The following is a 14815-nucleotide window of genomic DNA, read 5'->3' as shown; positions in this document are numbered from 1 at the left end:
TATTCTAAATTCCCTTTCTGTCATTCCTAACATTTCTGTATAGGTGGAATCCTCTGCAGTAGCTACCTCATGGTCCCTTGGCGGGGTTGTTCTGGACTGGTTCTTCATGTTGCCTGGAGTTTTCTGCTGATTCTTCCTCATGAGTGATTTCTTTTATCTGTTTCCTTGCCCTAATTTTCCTTTCACTTCCTCTTGCTCTTTAAGTTCTCGTGCCTGTGGAAGTTGCGGGCGGGTTTAGACGGATTGAACACACGCGACCACTTGCTGGTTTTCCACTGTTTTAGTCCTCCTCTTGGGGTCCAGAAGTCTCTCACTGACTCCCTGTATCCTCTCAGGGGTGATGATAGTCAGATCCCACCAGCCAGAGATGCCTGGAGTCCTATCTCCCCAGACTCACGGTGCCCAGATGCAAGGAAGCTGTTACTCGGCTGCCATCTTGCTCCGCCTCCCGACTTCACATTACTTTTATAATACAAAGTTAAATTTATTACACTGTATTTTTTAATTACAAATTGAATCATGCCTTACAAAAAATAATTTGGGGAATCCATCTCTAGTAATAAGAGCTAAAATTTTCAATTTAAAAATAAATCATTTTGCTTTCTGGAAGCAAAATTGGTGAGCTTTTGCTAAACTGCTGAAATAGTGAGCTTTTTGGAAATTAAGGAAAATTCTGTAATGGGGGAAGAAGAAATGAGAACTGAAAGAATAATGCCCATTTAAGATTAAGATAAGAGTTCTTGAGCTGCAGATAACACTCTCAAAGGAGTACCTAATCGGTAAAGTGGAGACTAAGAGAAAACCAGCACCATATTAACACAAGAAAAAGACACAGAAAGAGAAAGCTTTTCTCCATTATGAATTTATAACTATGGATGATGATATTTGCATCTATCGTCTCTGCCACCCTGCACCCTCCCTACCAAAAATATTAATGTCAAAATGGTTCAAAGGCCATGGAAGCTCTTAGGAAGAAAACAAAACCCCTTTGGAAAAAAAAAAAAGCGTTTATATACAATCTAGTCTGCACAGTACAATACTCAACTTTGTAAGTTCGCCTTTGCCAGGAGTGTATCTATAATCAAAAATGGACAAGGCTAGTGGATACAAAAGGTAGTGCCATCACAAAGAACTCCAGATAACACAATGTGAGACCATAAAAAAATTCTGTCAGCCATTAGAGCTATAAATCAGATACACAGAAAATACTCACAGAAAACCAGAAAGACGAGAAAGACTTGAAAAACATTTTGCAAATTGTGTGTATATACAATATGTATGCACAAACACCTAGAAATTAAAAACTCAACAGACTGATAATTATATAAAGTTTAAGAATTATTAAATAAGGCAAGTTGTGGTGGCTCACATCTATAATCCTAGCACTCTGAGAGGCTGAAGCAGGAGGATCACTTGAGCCCAGGAGTCTGAGATTGCTGTGCTGACACCATGGCACTCTAGCTTGGGCAACAGAGTGAGACTGTACCTCAAATAAATAAATATTAAATAAGAAGACAGACCTGATAAAAACAAAAAAGAACTAGGGGAAAATGTGAAAGAAGAACTGACAAGACATGAAAGATACTAGGACTCCAGTTTGTCAAATGAGAATTCAAGGAGAGAAAAGAATAAAGAAAAGTAGTATTTGACGAAGGCCGAGAATTTTCAGAAAGTGCTGAAGATGTGAAAGTTCCAAATCAAGAAAGGCAGCAAAATCTGGACAGAATAAAGATATGGAAACATATTTCTATTAACACTGTACAATCCAAATTATATAAAGTGTAGAAAACACTGAAAAGATTACCTATAAAATAATTTAGACTTACATATTAATGAGTAACAGAAGCTAAAGGATAATGTAAACATACATCCACAGAAACAATAAACAATAACAGAATTCTAGACTCAGCTAAACACAGGAATATTAGCTTTCAGAAGCAGAAAGTCTTATGTAACAAGCGAAACTGATTGCCAATGTTAGCAAACAATTAAAAATATTTTACATGGGATCGGCACCTGTAGCTCAAGCAGCTAAGGTACCAGTCACATACACCAGAGCTGGCGGGTTCGAATCCAGCCCAGGCCTGCCAAACAACGATAACTACAACCAAAAAATGGCCGAGTGTTGTGGCGGGCACCTGTGGTCCCAGCTACTTGGGAGGCTGAGGCAAAAGAATCACGTAAGCCCAGGAGTTGAAGGTTGCTGTGAGCTGTGATGCCACAGCACTCTACCCAAGGAGACAGCTTGAAGCTCTGTTTCAAAAAAAATATAATAATTTTTACATGAAATATGCTAATCCAGAATTTAGGTTTTTTTTAAATGAACAATACTCTTCCAACCAGAATATGATTGAGAATCCAATATTCTCTCATTGAGGATTACCCCCGAAAAAAAATAAATAAATAAATAAATACTTTTCAGGAACACAGAAGAGATGTAGCAAAAAAATTTTTTTCTCTGGTTCCTCAATTACAAGCTTCTAAGTATAAAACCATATAAAATTAGGAAAATACTTTACAGCATTTAATAGTCAAATGCACCAATAGACAAAGTCTGATTTTTTTCCTCAAACCTTTCAATTTATTCCATAGTCTACATTTCAATTCTCATTTTGTCATTCTACAAGCAAATTTCTATCACTGATATTTTTTTTTCTATCACTGATATTTAAGAGAAAGCAGAGATACAAAGTCGACATGAACGGCAAAAGTGGGAGTAACAAAATCTTACACATTTTCTAACTACAAGTACGTATGAATGAATCTAAAATAAGGAAGGTACTTACGTATTTTCATTTGCAGATTATTCTGAAATATTACTTCTGTTAATAAATTGATTAATCTATGATGAAGTTAAATAAAAGGAATCTCAAAAAAAAATTATGACATTTCCCAAGTCTCTCTCACCTCTTCTCATTCGTGAGAGGGACCCGCTTCTAAACTCTCTTGGGAAGACTCTAAGCGTTCTTTTTATTCCTATATAACATTTCTCTTTGTCAGACAGAAACTTGTGCAGGTCACTTTTGCTTCCTATTTTCCCTGCCTGTGCTGCTGCAGTTTTACCGTCGGTTTCCACCCACTTCTGCTTTTGATTCTCACTGTGCCTTAGTTGAACTTTCTAGTTCAGGCGAGTAATTGAACCAGGTCAACTGGGTTCAGGGAACTGGGACCCGCGACTCCGAACATATTTTCTGGTGCCATGAAATCCCACCTGGGAAGAAAAATCTCAACATTTTCCCTGGTGTTGAGGTCTCAGGGAAAAAGAGTCTCAGAAAAACAGAAAAAAGAAGTTCCCCCATTCTGATTCACTGAAATGAAAAGGCATTTGTTTTTACATTCATATATGGTCCTCATTCTCTGAAATTATACCTTACAAACTACGGCTTAAGAAAACATTCACTAAAAGATTTTTACTCAATGATTACACATTTAGTTTATACTACTCAAAGTTCAACATTCCAAATGAGTGATTCCTATTCAAATGTACATTTTCTCTCACCTACTATCTCAGGGTGACAGTACCCAATACATCAACATTGTCAAATATTTGTTGATTCTGGGGAGAATCTGAAAACACATAACTTTATATGTAGTCCTTGTCACTCCAACCCTTTGCATTTTCCTTCAACACAAACCTCATAAACACGCAATACATAGTTTCAATCCTATTTGTGCCCGTTAGTACTCTAAAACAAAATCAAGGCTATTTCATCACAATATGGGCTTTATTATTAATATAATGTTCCTAAAACTACAAAAGGAATATATACTTATTCCTTAATATATTAGTACAAATTAAAATTATCATGAAGTGGAAGTGTAACTTTTACACATTAACAAATGTTTAAGTCAACAACACTTTCCCCCAAAAATTACCAAAAAACGGCTCTATATTTTTGTCACCACCCCCAATACTAAGAGATCTAAGTAAAAACTAAAGAACTGATCTTGATGAGAAGCTAGCTTATTAGGGAACTAACCCCGAGAAAGGTAGTCTTTGTAATTTCACCAACTGAATTTCTATGGTCTTAAAGTTGACTTAAGCACATAAATTATCTCCTTAACATGAATGAACACTGCATACTGGAAATCTTCAACATTTGTGGTTGCAAAGACCACCCCCCCCCAGTCAACCAAAATATGAGGTTAAAATTTGAAAGGTCATCAGTTACTAGAACCTAAAATAGCCACAGTAGAGTCCTGATGCTATGGCTACCCTACCGTGGGGTTTGTTCTGAGAAACCATGTCTATACAACTACCCCAACATCCATGCAAAGACAGATACTGCCTTTGACAGACAGGTCACAGATGCCATGATCCTACTCTTCAAGTTCCACAACAGCTTTCCCCACTGTTAGATGATACCTTAAAACTTAGGGAAAAGAAAAGTAAAAGCTACTAAAATGTAAAAGTAAGCTACTTTTAGCTAAAAGCACTAAAAATAGCAGAAAGTAGTGAAATGAACATTGATGGATTCATTTTAGGTGAATCTAGACCAGTGGTTCTCAACCTTCCTAATGTGGCGATGTATTTTCATTGTTACACATGGGGTGGTGACCCACAGGTTGAGAACAGCTGATCTAGACAATGCTGCTAACCTAAAAAATGTGAGGGCGTAGCCAGGCGAGGTGGCTCACACCTATAATCCCAGCACTCTGGGAGGCCGAGGCAGGTGGATTGCCTGAGCTTACAGGTTCCAGACCAGCCTGAGCAAGAGCGAGACGGAGACCGAGACTCCTCCCGGCCCCCCTTCCCGTCTCTAAAACTAGCTGAGCATTGTGGTGGGTGCCTGTAATCTCAGCTACTTGGGAGACTGAGACCAGAGACCAGGAGTTTGAGGTTGCTATGAGCTATGACGCTATGGCACGCTACCGAGGGCGACAAAGTAAAACTCATTCTCAAAAAAAAGTGAGGCCATCGAAAGCTATCCACTATGAAACAGTCACTATTTTTTAAAGACAGTCCAATGACTCTTTTTTTAACAGAAGGGTTAGTACATCAGGAAAACACAATACATATTGTAGAATGCCTGATTATGGCTGAACACGTGATTAAGTAAACAAGCTATCCTTGAAGATGAGATAGTTAAGTCCCGAACAAACATGACTGAAAAATACCCTCAACTGCGGAATACTTAAAAGGTTAAACAATCATAGCCCAAAGTTGCCAATTAATGACTTAGAAAGTATCCTAATCATATTATCAAAGATTTCTATTCTCAGCCTAACCTTACTATAATTTTAATCAAATACTTACAGACAAGCTTGCCAGTTTCTAAAAGATGGGTTGAATACAAGGATGGAAATAAAAACTAAACCAACTAAACTCTGTTTCACTATTTTATCATTTGTTACTATTTCAGTTACTTGGTTGGAAGAGCAGGAATTTCAATAGTTCAGATAAGCAGAGAGACCATGTTATTAAGTCTACAGACTTACCTCACAAAATGAATTGTTCTGTTAACTGGTGTTCATCAAAATGAATCTTGAAAATTACCGCTTTTCAAGCAATGACTTTTTTGGTATTAGTGACTGTTTACCTAAACGCACACAAAATAAATTATTTTATAAAGAGTGAAATTTTAACAGTGTATGATTTCAGGCAAAGACACATTCAACATCTTATTCAACATAATAGTTTCTAGTCAGAGTACATATGTAACAAATGTATACTATGCATGTTTGAATAAAATGCAGACTGTTTTGCTCTGTGCACACACGCCAGTAAAATGAAGATCTATCACCTCCTACAACTCCATCTCTCCTGCACGTGCTCTGCTTCTCATGGTTTCAAAACTTGTTTAGACTTTATTGCCCTAAAGTTGATTTTCTAAGCCACAGTACGATCTTTAAGTGTAGAGTGACTGCAAGATAACACTGAGCTCCAAAAAGTTTGAAACTAGGAAGTACACAAAGAACAGACTTTCCAAAGAATGATACTCCACTAATCACCACCAGCCACTACCAAGTTTTATCTTCCTCCTTTGGCAAATACAGTAAGTCTTCATTATATTACATTACATTTTGTGCATAAAATGTATTCACTTTCAAATGGTCTATACTTAAACTCATCTTCACTGTTGAATTAATATTTACCTACATGTGGAGAATGGAATGGAACAAAACACAATTTCCCACTAAAATTAATGGAAATTATGTTTTCATTTAATAGCTTTAAGTTAGCAGCAGGGTTTTCGAAAATGAATTCAACTCATTAGATAACTTAAGTTTCAAGTTGAAGACAACAAGCAATAGGATAGCAAGGAATACCAGGAGTGAGGAAAATAGCAAGAGAGACCAGCTCCCGAGTAATGGCAGGGAAGGAGTGAGGAAGATGGCCAGAGAGACCAGCTCCCGAGTAATGGCAGGGAAGGAGTGAGGAAGATGGCCAGAGAGACCAGCTCCTGAGTAATGGCAACAAAACCAAGTTCACGCTTGACACCAAGGGATGGGAGTAGGAAGTATGATTTGCAAAGCTTGTGAAAGGTTTATTTTTATTTTGTTTTGTTTTGTTTTTTAAAAGGAAGGAAGGAGGAGGAGAGGGGAAGGGAAAGAAGAGCCATGAAAACCAATCAGGCTATCAACAGAAGCTTTGTGCTAGAGAGAAAAAGATAACAAAACATCCAGTCTCAATAATTCCTGAACATCCAACATCAAACCAGCATTCACACATCCCCAACTGCTTGTCAATATTTTTGTTATTCCCTGACTGGTTTATTTTTTGTCTCCTCCAATCTACCATATATATATTTTTTTTAGAGATAGAATCTCACTTTGTCACCCTCAGTAGAGTGTCGTGGCATCAGAGCTCACAGCAACCTCCAACTCCTGGGCTTAGGCAATTCTCTTGCCTCAGCATCCCAAGTAGCTGGGACTACAGGCGCCCACCAAAAAACCCAGCTATTTTTTCTTGTTGCCGTTTGGCCAGGGTCAGGTTCAAACCCGCCACCGTCAGTATATGGGGCCAGCATACTACTCACTGAGCCACAGGTGCCGCCCCCAATCTACCATATCTTTATCTCTACTATTCAGTTTCTTGACATTCTTAGAATTTGGGGTTAGAAAAAAAACAAACCAGGTGGCTGGCCCTATAGAGTTTCCTACCTCTGTCTTTTCCATTTTTTATCAATCGGTAGTTAAATTTAAAGACTGGTTGAATTTCAGGGTTTTGATTTTAGTGTAAGTGTAACCCAGTCAATGTGGCACACTTCCATGAGAAATTCAAGCTACAAATCATAAAAGAAAAATGCTTATTTATTTTTACTTACTAGTTCTCAAAATAATGAGTTGATCCAATAGCAACTAATTCAGTCTGGTTTTAATCTGAAACATAGGAAGATATTTCATGAGGAAAAAAATCAATAAAAACATGAATTCACATCAGATAGTATTAGTTTTATGAACGGTTTGACAGATTTTTTAATTTGAACATGTTGAAGAAACAAAGAGATACGGAGAATTTCTAAGTAGCAATAAAGTTATAATACAAAAAAATTGAAACTGATACATATGAATAAATAATCTGAAATTTAAGAAATGAAAATTGTAGAAACTGGCTTAGACTCAACAGATGGGATAAACTCTAGACTGAACAGACTATAGAATTGGTAAAGTGCTGGAGAGTCATGAGTTCACCTTCAACAAGACAGGACAAAAGAGGACAAAGAATAACATGATTAGCAGACACCAAGGGTAAACTAAGAGACTCCGACACAGGTCTACTGAAAATGGAGAAAAGTGAAAGTAACAGAAGCAATGTTTAAAGAGATGAGAATTTCCCAATATTAAAGAAAGATCTGACTGATTCCTCAGAGTTTAAGTGTACTCTTGAATACCAGCCAGATATAGGGAAGTTTGTCCACACTTACGAGAGCACTGTGCTAAAACTGCCAAACACCAAAAACACAGAGCTGCTTCACAAAAAATGTCCCTAACAAATTAAATTAGTAAAACCACCTGCAAATACTGGCATCACTGAAATGTTCACAAAGTTCTTACAATGTCCTATTAGGATTATAGGAGATGAGGGATTTTAAAGTTTACTGAATAACTCTATCCAAACTTTACACATTCCGACGCACAGTAGTCCCTCAGTGTACCTGGACTGCTCCCACCTCACCCCCACCCCAGTACAGTTCACCAGAATCCCCAACGCACTCACGGCCCACAGCCTGCATGTGCATGCTCCCATCTCGCTCAGGGTACAAGTGGGCTGAGTGGCCCAAACCCCACGTTGTTCAAGAGTCACCCTGAATTATTTTCTCTTATGACTCTAAAAGCAAAGTTTAGATGCAACCTTCAAAGCAACTCCATATTCTAGCGAAACATTAACTCATATTATTTCAAAGTATCTAGTAAATAAACACATTTGAGCCCTTAAAAAAGGGAAAATACTAGAAAATTTATTAAGTTTAGCCTAAAGCTGTCTCCTTAAATATTTTAAGAGAGACCTAAAAGTTCCTTTGTACATAGTGAACTGTAAACTAACTACATTTGTAAACAGACTGTAACCTTATCTTGTAACAAACACCCCAGTCTCAGCCAATCAGAAAAGCCATATTTCAACACTTGGCTCCAAGGCAGCAGAAGTGTTCAAGTAATCCAGCTGTTAAATTTGTCTAAAGTCTTTCTTTCAACAAACACAGCTAAATTAAAACTGTAAACGTTTTAATAGAGACACCATTTAAAGTGAAAAGACAAGCCAAAGTGGAAGAAGGCATTTGGGACACATAACTGGCAAAGAATTAATATTCAGAATATATGAAGACCTACTACCAACCAAAAAGACAAATAATAGAAAAATGAACAGCTATTTCAGAGAAAAGGAAATTAAAATGTCCAGCAAATGCTGACAATATGTCAGGAATAAACCCTACGAGGTGACAATCGACACACAATGGGCTCTCTAGCTTTTGCCAACAACAAGCACAGGCAAGAGTGTGGAGCCCTCACACACACACTGCAAACAGCTGAGAGCTGCCTCACTAAGCTGAAAATGTTCATCTCCTATGGTCCAGCATTCCCACTCGTAACTAGCTTCAAGCCTCAATGCGATTTATCAGACTGTCAGTCTGAACTCCTCAGGAGGCAGCAAAAAACGTAGGTCTTGACCAGCGCTTTTATCTCTAATAAAACAAAAATAGAAAAAAAATAGCAAAATACTGCACTGGTTTTCTTTTTAGGAAACTTTTTTGTCATATATGTGCACACCATGTAATGTGTGTCATAAAATGTTTCTAATTGTAAATAGCAACAAAAAAGTTAGAAAAAAACTCTCCTGGAAGCAGTGAAGTGCAACCAACACACCTATGCAAGGTGTTCATAGCAACACTGTTTACAGTAACCAAAAAGAAAAAACCCATGTGAAAACCCACATGTCCCACAACAGAAATAGACGAACTGTAAAACATTCATCTGATGAGTTTCCACGCAGTACAGCGAGCGAGCGTGAGCTGCAGACTACATGGTAAAAGAATTATCAGGACCACAAAGTTGAAGGAAAATGGCAAGTTGCAAATAAACTCATCAGAAGGAACCTGTCTTTAGAATGCAAAAAGGAAACAAGTTTAAGGATACAAGAGACAGTATGAAAGTTTAGAGATACACAAAAATTAAGAAACAGAATCATTTTACTAAATTTTCTCAAAATAAATTACCACTGCATTTTATACCACTTTTGCATTCTTGTAAACCATTTTTGAAAATGCTCTTTCCACTCATTTTCTTCAAGTGCTGTAAGCTCTCTTTTGTAGGCATGAACAGGTTCATGACTATGAAAGGTTCAGGGCTTTAAAGCACCTTGTTTCCTGCATGGGATATTTTACTGTAGAAACAGGAAATGATCACATGGGGCCAGGTCAGGACTGCAGGGTGGATGACTCCTAAGTTAAACTAGCTTCTGTGGGCTATAGGAACTGAACGGGTGGATGCACTGTCACAATACAGGATCATACCTCCCCCCACACACACACACAGTCCTGTCCTTGGTTACCTTTTTTTTTTTTTATTCTGACACAGAGTCTTACGCTGTGCCCTGGGATTGAGTACTGTGGTGCCACAGCTCACAGCAACCTCAAATTCGGGGCTCAAGTGATCCTCTTGCCTCAGCCTCCACCACATCCAACTTATTTTTCTATTTTTAGTAGAGACGGAGTCTTGCTCTTGCTCCAGCAGATTTCAAACTCTTGAGTTCGGGCAATCCTCCTGCCTCAGCCTCCCAGAGTGCTGGGATTATAGGTGTGAACCACCACACCTGGCACTGGCCACCATTCATGAAGCTTCTGGAAAACTTTTGGTAGGCACACATTCTGTACCACTGAGCAGTGACAGTCCTCTGTTCCTCCAGAGGAACAGGTACAACATAACCACTTTGGGAAAAGAAAGTTGCCACCATTTTCTTTTTGACACTTCCAGGCTGCTTCACTTTTGTTGGATTTTCATTGAGGGGGTGGGGGGATCCACTGTTGACTGATGCTTTACTTTTTGGAAAAAACTGGTAAATCCGGGTTTCATTACCAGTAACAATGTCAGAAACATTTGTACAAAAATCATTTCAAAGGAGCTCACAGATGAACAAAAACAAAGGAGAGTCAAAATTTGCTAAGACCTTTTGGACAGGAAAGACAATGTTTGGGGCCATATTATCACCAGGGATGAAACACAGGTTTACCAATATAATCCTGAAACAAAGTGTCAAAGTACACAATGGAAGTCAGCTAATTCGCTAATTCATCAATCTAAATCAACAGTCCAAACGATGTTGCCCACCTTTTTCAATATCACAGGATTGTTCAAGATGAATTTATACCAACTGGGCAAATAGTTAACCAAGTTTACTAGTTGGGGAAGTGCTGAAAAGACTGTGTGAAAAAGACAGAAATGACCTGAACTTTTCACCAACTCATAGCTCTTGCATCACAACAACGTACCAGCTCACATGGCACCGTCTACGAAGGAGTGTTTAGCCAATAAACAAGTAACTGTATTGGAACACCCTTCCTACTCACTTGAACTTGTCCCCAATAACTTTTTTCTTTACCTGGAGATAAAGGAAATACAGGAAGGAAGACATTTTGATGACATTCAGGATATCAAGGGTAATACGATGATGGTTCTAATGGCCATTTCAGAGACAAGAGTTCCAAAATTGCTTTGAAGGGTGGACTAGCATAGCTTCCCCAAGGGAGTACTTTGAAGATGAACATAGTAATATTCAGCAATGAGGTACATAGCATTTTTGCTAGATGGGTCTGCCAACCTATTAATTGTGAGATTTCATACACATTCTGTATTCTTATATGTCTGAATCATTTCATATTTAAACTTTCAACAAAACAAAGGACAAGTGGGAAGAGATAAATGTAAATTAAAACAGACAAGCCAACAAGCATAAACTTCCATGCTTCTTTATTTATGCGATAACAATGACAATGCTGAGTAACTGCAGAAAGTTATTCATACTTTGGAAAAAAATTTTCCCAAAAAAGAAAATACTATAGGATAAGGAATCTAAAAAAATTTTACATACACTACCTAGAGTTTTCTTGACTTAGTACAAAGATGCCTTAAGAAATCAGGTGGACACAATAACTAATAATAACTAAAGCTTCTCATTATACTAACAGTATATTATTTTAAATATTGCTGGAATTTTTTGCTTGAATGAAGACTATGTAACACTGAAAGGGTATGAAATATAAGTACCAAACTTATGCCAAGTAATTAATGCTAGAAGAGTGGATAAAATTTCTACTTTGCTCATTTTACAACTATTTTATATTTATGAAGTTTCTTTTCTTCCCATAACTGCAGACAAGGTGAATGCATGAGCTGCATTTTATACATAATCTCAAAGCTAATCTTAAATGCACAGATGACTGATAAACAATACAAGTTTGACCTGTGCAGGTCTACTTGTGGATTTTTTTAAATAAGCATACTGAAAAATTTTTTAAAGAGCTGTAATAATTTGAAAGAAAAAAAAAAACACAAACCACACAGCCTAGAAATTAAAAAAAAAAATCTAAGAAATATCATTAATGCATAAAATATATGTAGATACTAGTCTATTTTATCAATTACAACCACAAAATATACACAAATTATGAAAAGTATTTAAAATATATTTTTTAAAGAGACAGGACTCACTCTGGGCCAGACTGCAATGAAATGGCAGCATGACAGCTCATTGCAGCCTTGGACCAATCAGGCCCAAGTAACCCTCCCACCTCAGCCTCGCAAGTAGCTAGAAATAAAGGGGCAAAACCTTAACACCCAGCTAATTCTTTCGCATTCTATATAAACAGGGTTTCCCTATGCTTCCCAGGCTGGCCTCAATCCTCCCACCTTGGTCTCCCAAAGTGCTGGGATTGCAGGTGTGAGCTATTGCACCCAGCCAAAAAGTTAAAATTTCTCTAACACCCATGCATTTATAAGATGCCAACTATCCTCAATCCAGTCACAAGAAATGTTAAACAAACGTAAAGATGCAACAGTAAATCAGAACTGCCTAAAATTATTACAATAATACACTATGTATGTAGGTGGCTATGTAATAATTTCATAGCCACCTTCTCTTGCTATTGGAGTAAGTGCAAGTGTTTTGAGTACTTGCTTAAAACACTATGTGAAGCTAATCATCTCCACGTGAGCAGTTTTTCTCCTCAGCAAACTGAGTATCACAAAAAGTAATCTGTCACAGTTTTCTCATATTTTTCATTGTGTTGATAATTCAATACCATAAACCTTCAATAACATCACGGGACCCCTAGGAAGTACGAGTAGTGATGCTAGAAGTGCTCATAAGAAGCAGAGAGAGTCATGACATTACAAGAAAAAGCTGAATTGCTCAGTGTGTACCACAGATGAGGTCTGTAGCTGCAGTTGCTAGCCATTTTGGACAGATGATTCATCTTGTAGATGACAAAGTATGAATACAGTACTGTAAATGTATTTTCCTTATGATTTTCTTAAAAACATTTTCTTTTCCCTAGCTTACTTGACTGTAAGAATACAGTACATTGGGGGTATTATAATTATAAGAGACACTTTACCTGCCAAATGCAATCAGTGTAACCTAATTCTTTGTGCCTTCAATGAATCCCAAACAATGTTAAAAAAAGAATACAGTACATAATACAAAGCAATGCTGAATGTCATGAGTAAGGCTTCCAGTCAACAGTAGGTATGAATAGTTAAGTTTCGGGGAGTCAAAAATTCTCAGATTCAGCACCACTAATCCCATGTTGTTCAAAGGTTTACTGCGTAATTTACTTGAAAAGCACTCCAAAAACTTCAAGCTCAGGAATACTTTCTTCAAGTAAAATCCAATTTTTCAGATCAAAAAAAGAAAAAGAACTAAGTCTTTTTTAGAAAGCATTCAAGTTAAATTTTAGTTACAGTAAACATCTGAGTCAAAGTGGACGTTATTTAAGAAATGATTCCCCACTCATCAGCTATGGAATATCAACCACAAAGATGATATAGCACAGTAGGGGACACTGTACTCAGAAATAAGGGCACTAAATAATGATAAGCTTCAGAAATTAACTTCACAGAAATGATGCCAACCTTAGACATCTAGGTTACGAAAATTATGTAAAATATAAAACACATTTCAAATGAACATGTGTCAGCAGCACACAAATGAAGTCGACCTGTGTGTGGATTCAAAGATTAACTGAATGTTTAGCAACATAGCATTCAGGACAATGGGAGCTTTCCAAAAGCATGGCTTAGCTTGTCCAAATTTATTTCAAAAGATAACTAGACCTAAACACATGCAATCACTAAATTATCTATGTACAGATTCCACTCAGAACACTTACATTACTGACCAACAAGATTAACTGGTACTAAGCACAAGTATTTTGCTGAAATTTGTGTTTTAAGTTTTTCCCATTGCACTTTCCTAAGAGTAAACCTGAAACCCTTATTTCTGGAGTCTCACTTTATGTGACATTCCATGTATCACTCAATTAGCCATGCCAATAACGAAAAAGAATGGCACTTGGCATCTGACAAGTGAAGCAGAAGGCTCAGCGAGCCCCAATCATTTTCACACACCAGACAACCCATTCACACTAACTGAGCACTACACATAAGTGCCATAAACACAGTTCACAGTGAGGAATGAGACAAAGTCCCTGCCTCATTTTGCCTACAGTCTTGCAGGTAAGTCAGAGACCAGGAACATAAACAAATAAGCATATATTACTTTGGGTAACAAATGGTAATGCAACGAAGAAAAATAAGGATGGGACAAAAAATATAAAGTATATGCATTTGGGGTAAGGTGGTTTCAGGTGGCCTTTCAGAGATAACCACTGAGCTAAGGACTTTACCAGATCACATGAGAGTCTCATAATGCATGTACACAAGAATTGGGACGGAAAAAATTGTCTTTGAAACTAAAAGTCTGACTGTCTATCCACTTATGCTTTCCATATAATTGGAACATTTTATAACATTTGGTTTTGAGTAGCCTTTATTATTTTCTCTACTTGAAAAACTTCAAGTCTTCAAATTTAAAATACTAGTTTTAAGAGTTTATCTGCAGGCCAGGTCCCATGGCTCACGCCTATAATCCCAGCACTCTAGAAGGCTGAGAGACAGGTGGATCACTCGAGCTCAGGAGTTTGAGACCAGCATAACCAAGAGTGAAACCCCATCTCTACTAAAAATAGGAAAATTAGCTAGGTGTGGTGGTGGGCGCCTTTAAAAATCCCAGCTACTAGGGAGGCTAAGGCAAGAGGATCAATTGAGCCCGAGTTTGAGGTTCCTGTGAGCTATTACACCATGGCACTCTACCCAGGGT

The 14815-nt window shown here is 37.5% G+C and overlaps 1 protein-coding gene across 14 annotated transcripts in view; it reads right to left on the bottom strand.

Moving 5' to 3' along the window:
- KTN1 (kinectin 1) overlaps positions 1 to 14815 on the bottom strand; it is a 128897-nt gene that overhangs the window by 106463 nt on the left and 7619 nt on the right. For 13 of the 14 annotated variants that reach the window (XM_053603847.1, XM_053603851.1, XM_053603852.1 and 10 more), the window contains exons 2-3: positions 7269 to 7323; positions 5440 to 5540 (exon numbers count right to left, since the gene is read on the bottom strand). The exons of the other annotated variant lie outside the window; for it this stretch is intronic. The gene's annotated coding sequence lies outside the window, so the exon portion shown is untranslated. The remainder of the gene's footprint in view (positions 1 to 5439; positions 5541 to 7268; positions 7324 to 14815) is intronic. 14 annotated transcript variants of the gene reach the window in all.

Source organism: Nycticebus coucang, chromosome 9 (assembly GCF_027406575.1).
Source record: "Nycticebus coucang isolate mNycCou1 chromosome 9, mNycCou1.pri, whole genome shotgun sequence".
NCBI lineage: Eukaryota > Metazoa > Chordata > Mammalia > Primates > Lorisidae > Nycticebus > Nycticebus coucang.
This window is presented reverse-complemented; position numbering and strand designations above follow the sequence as displayed.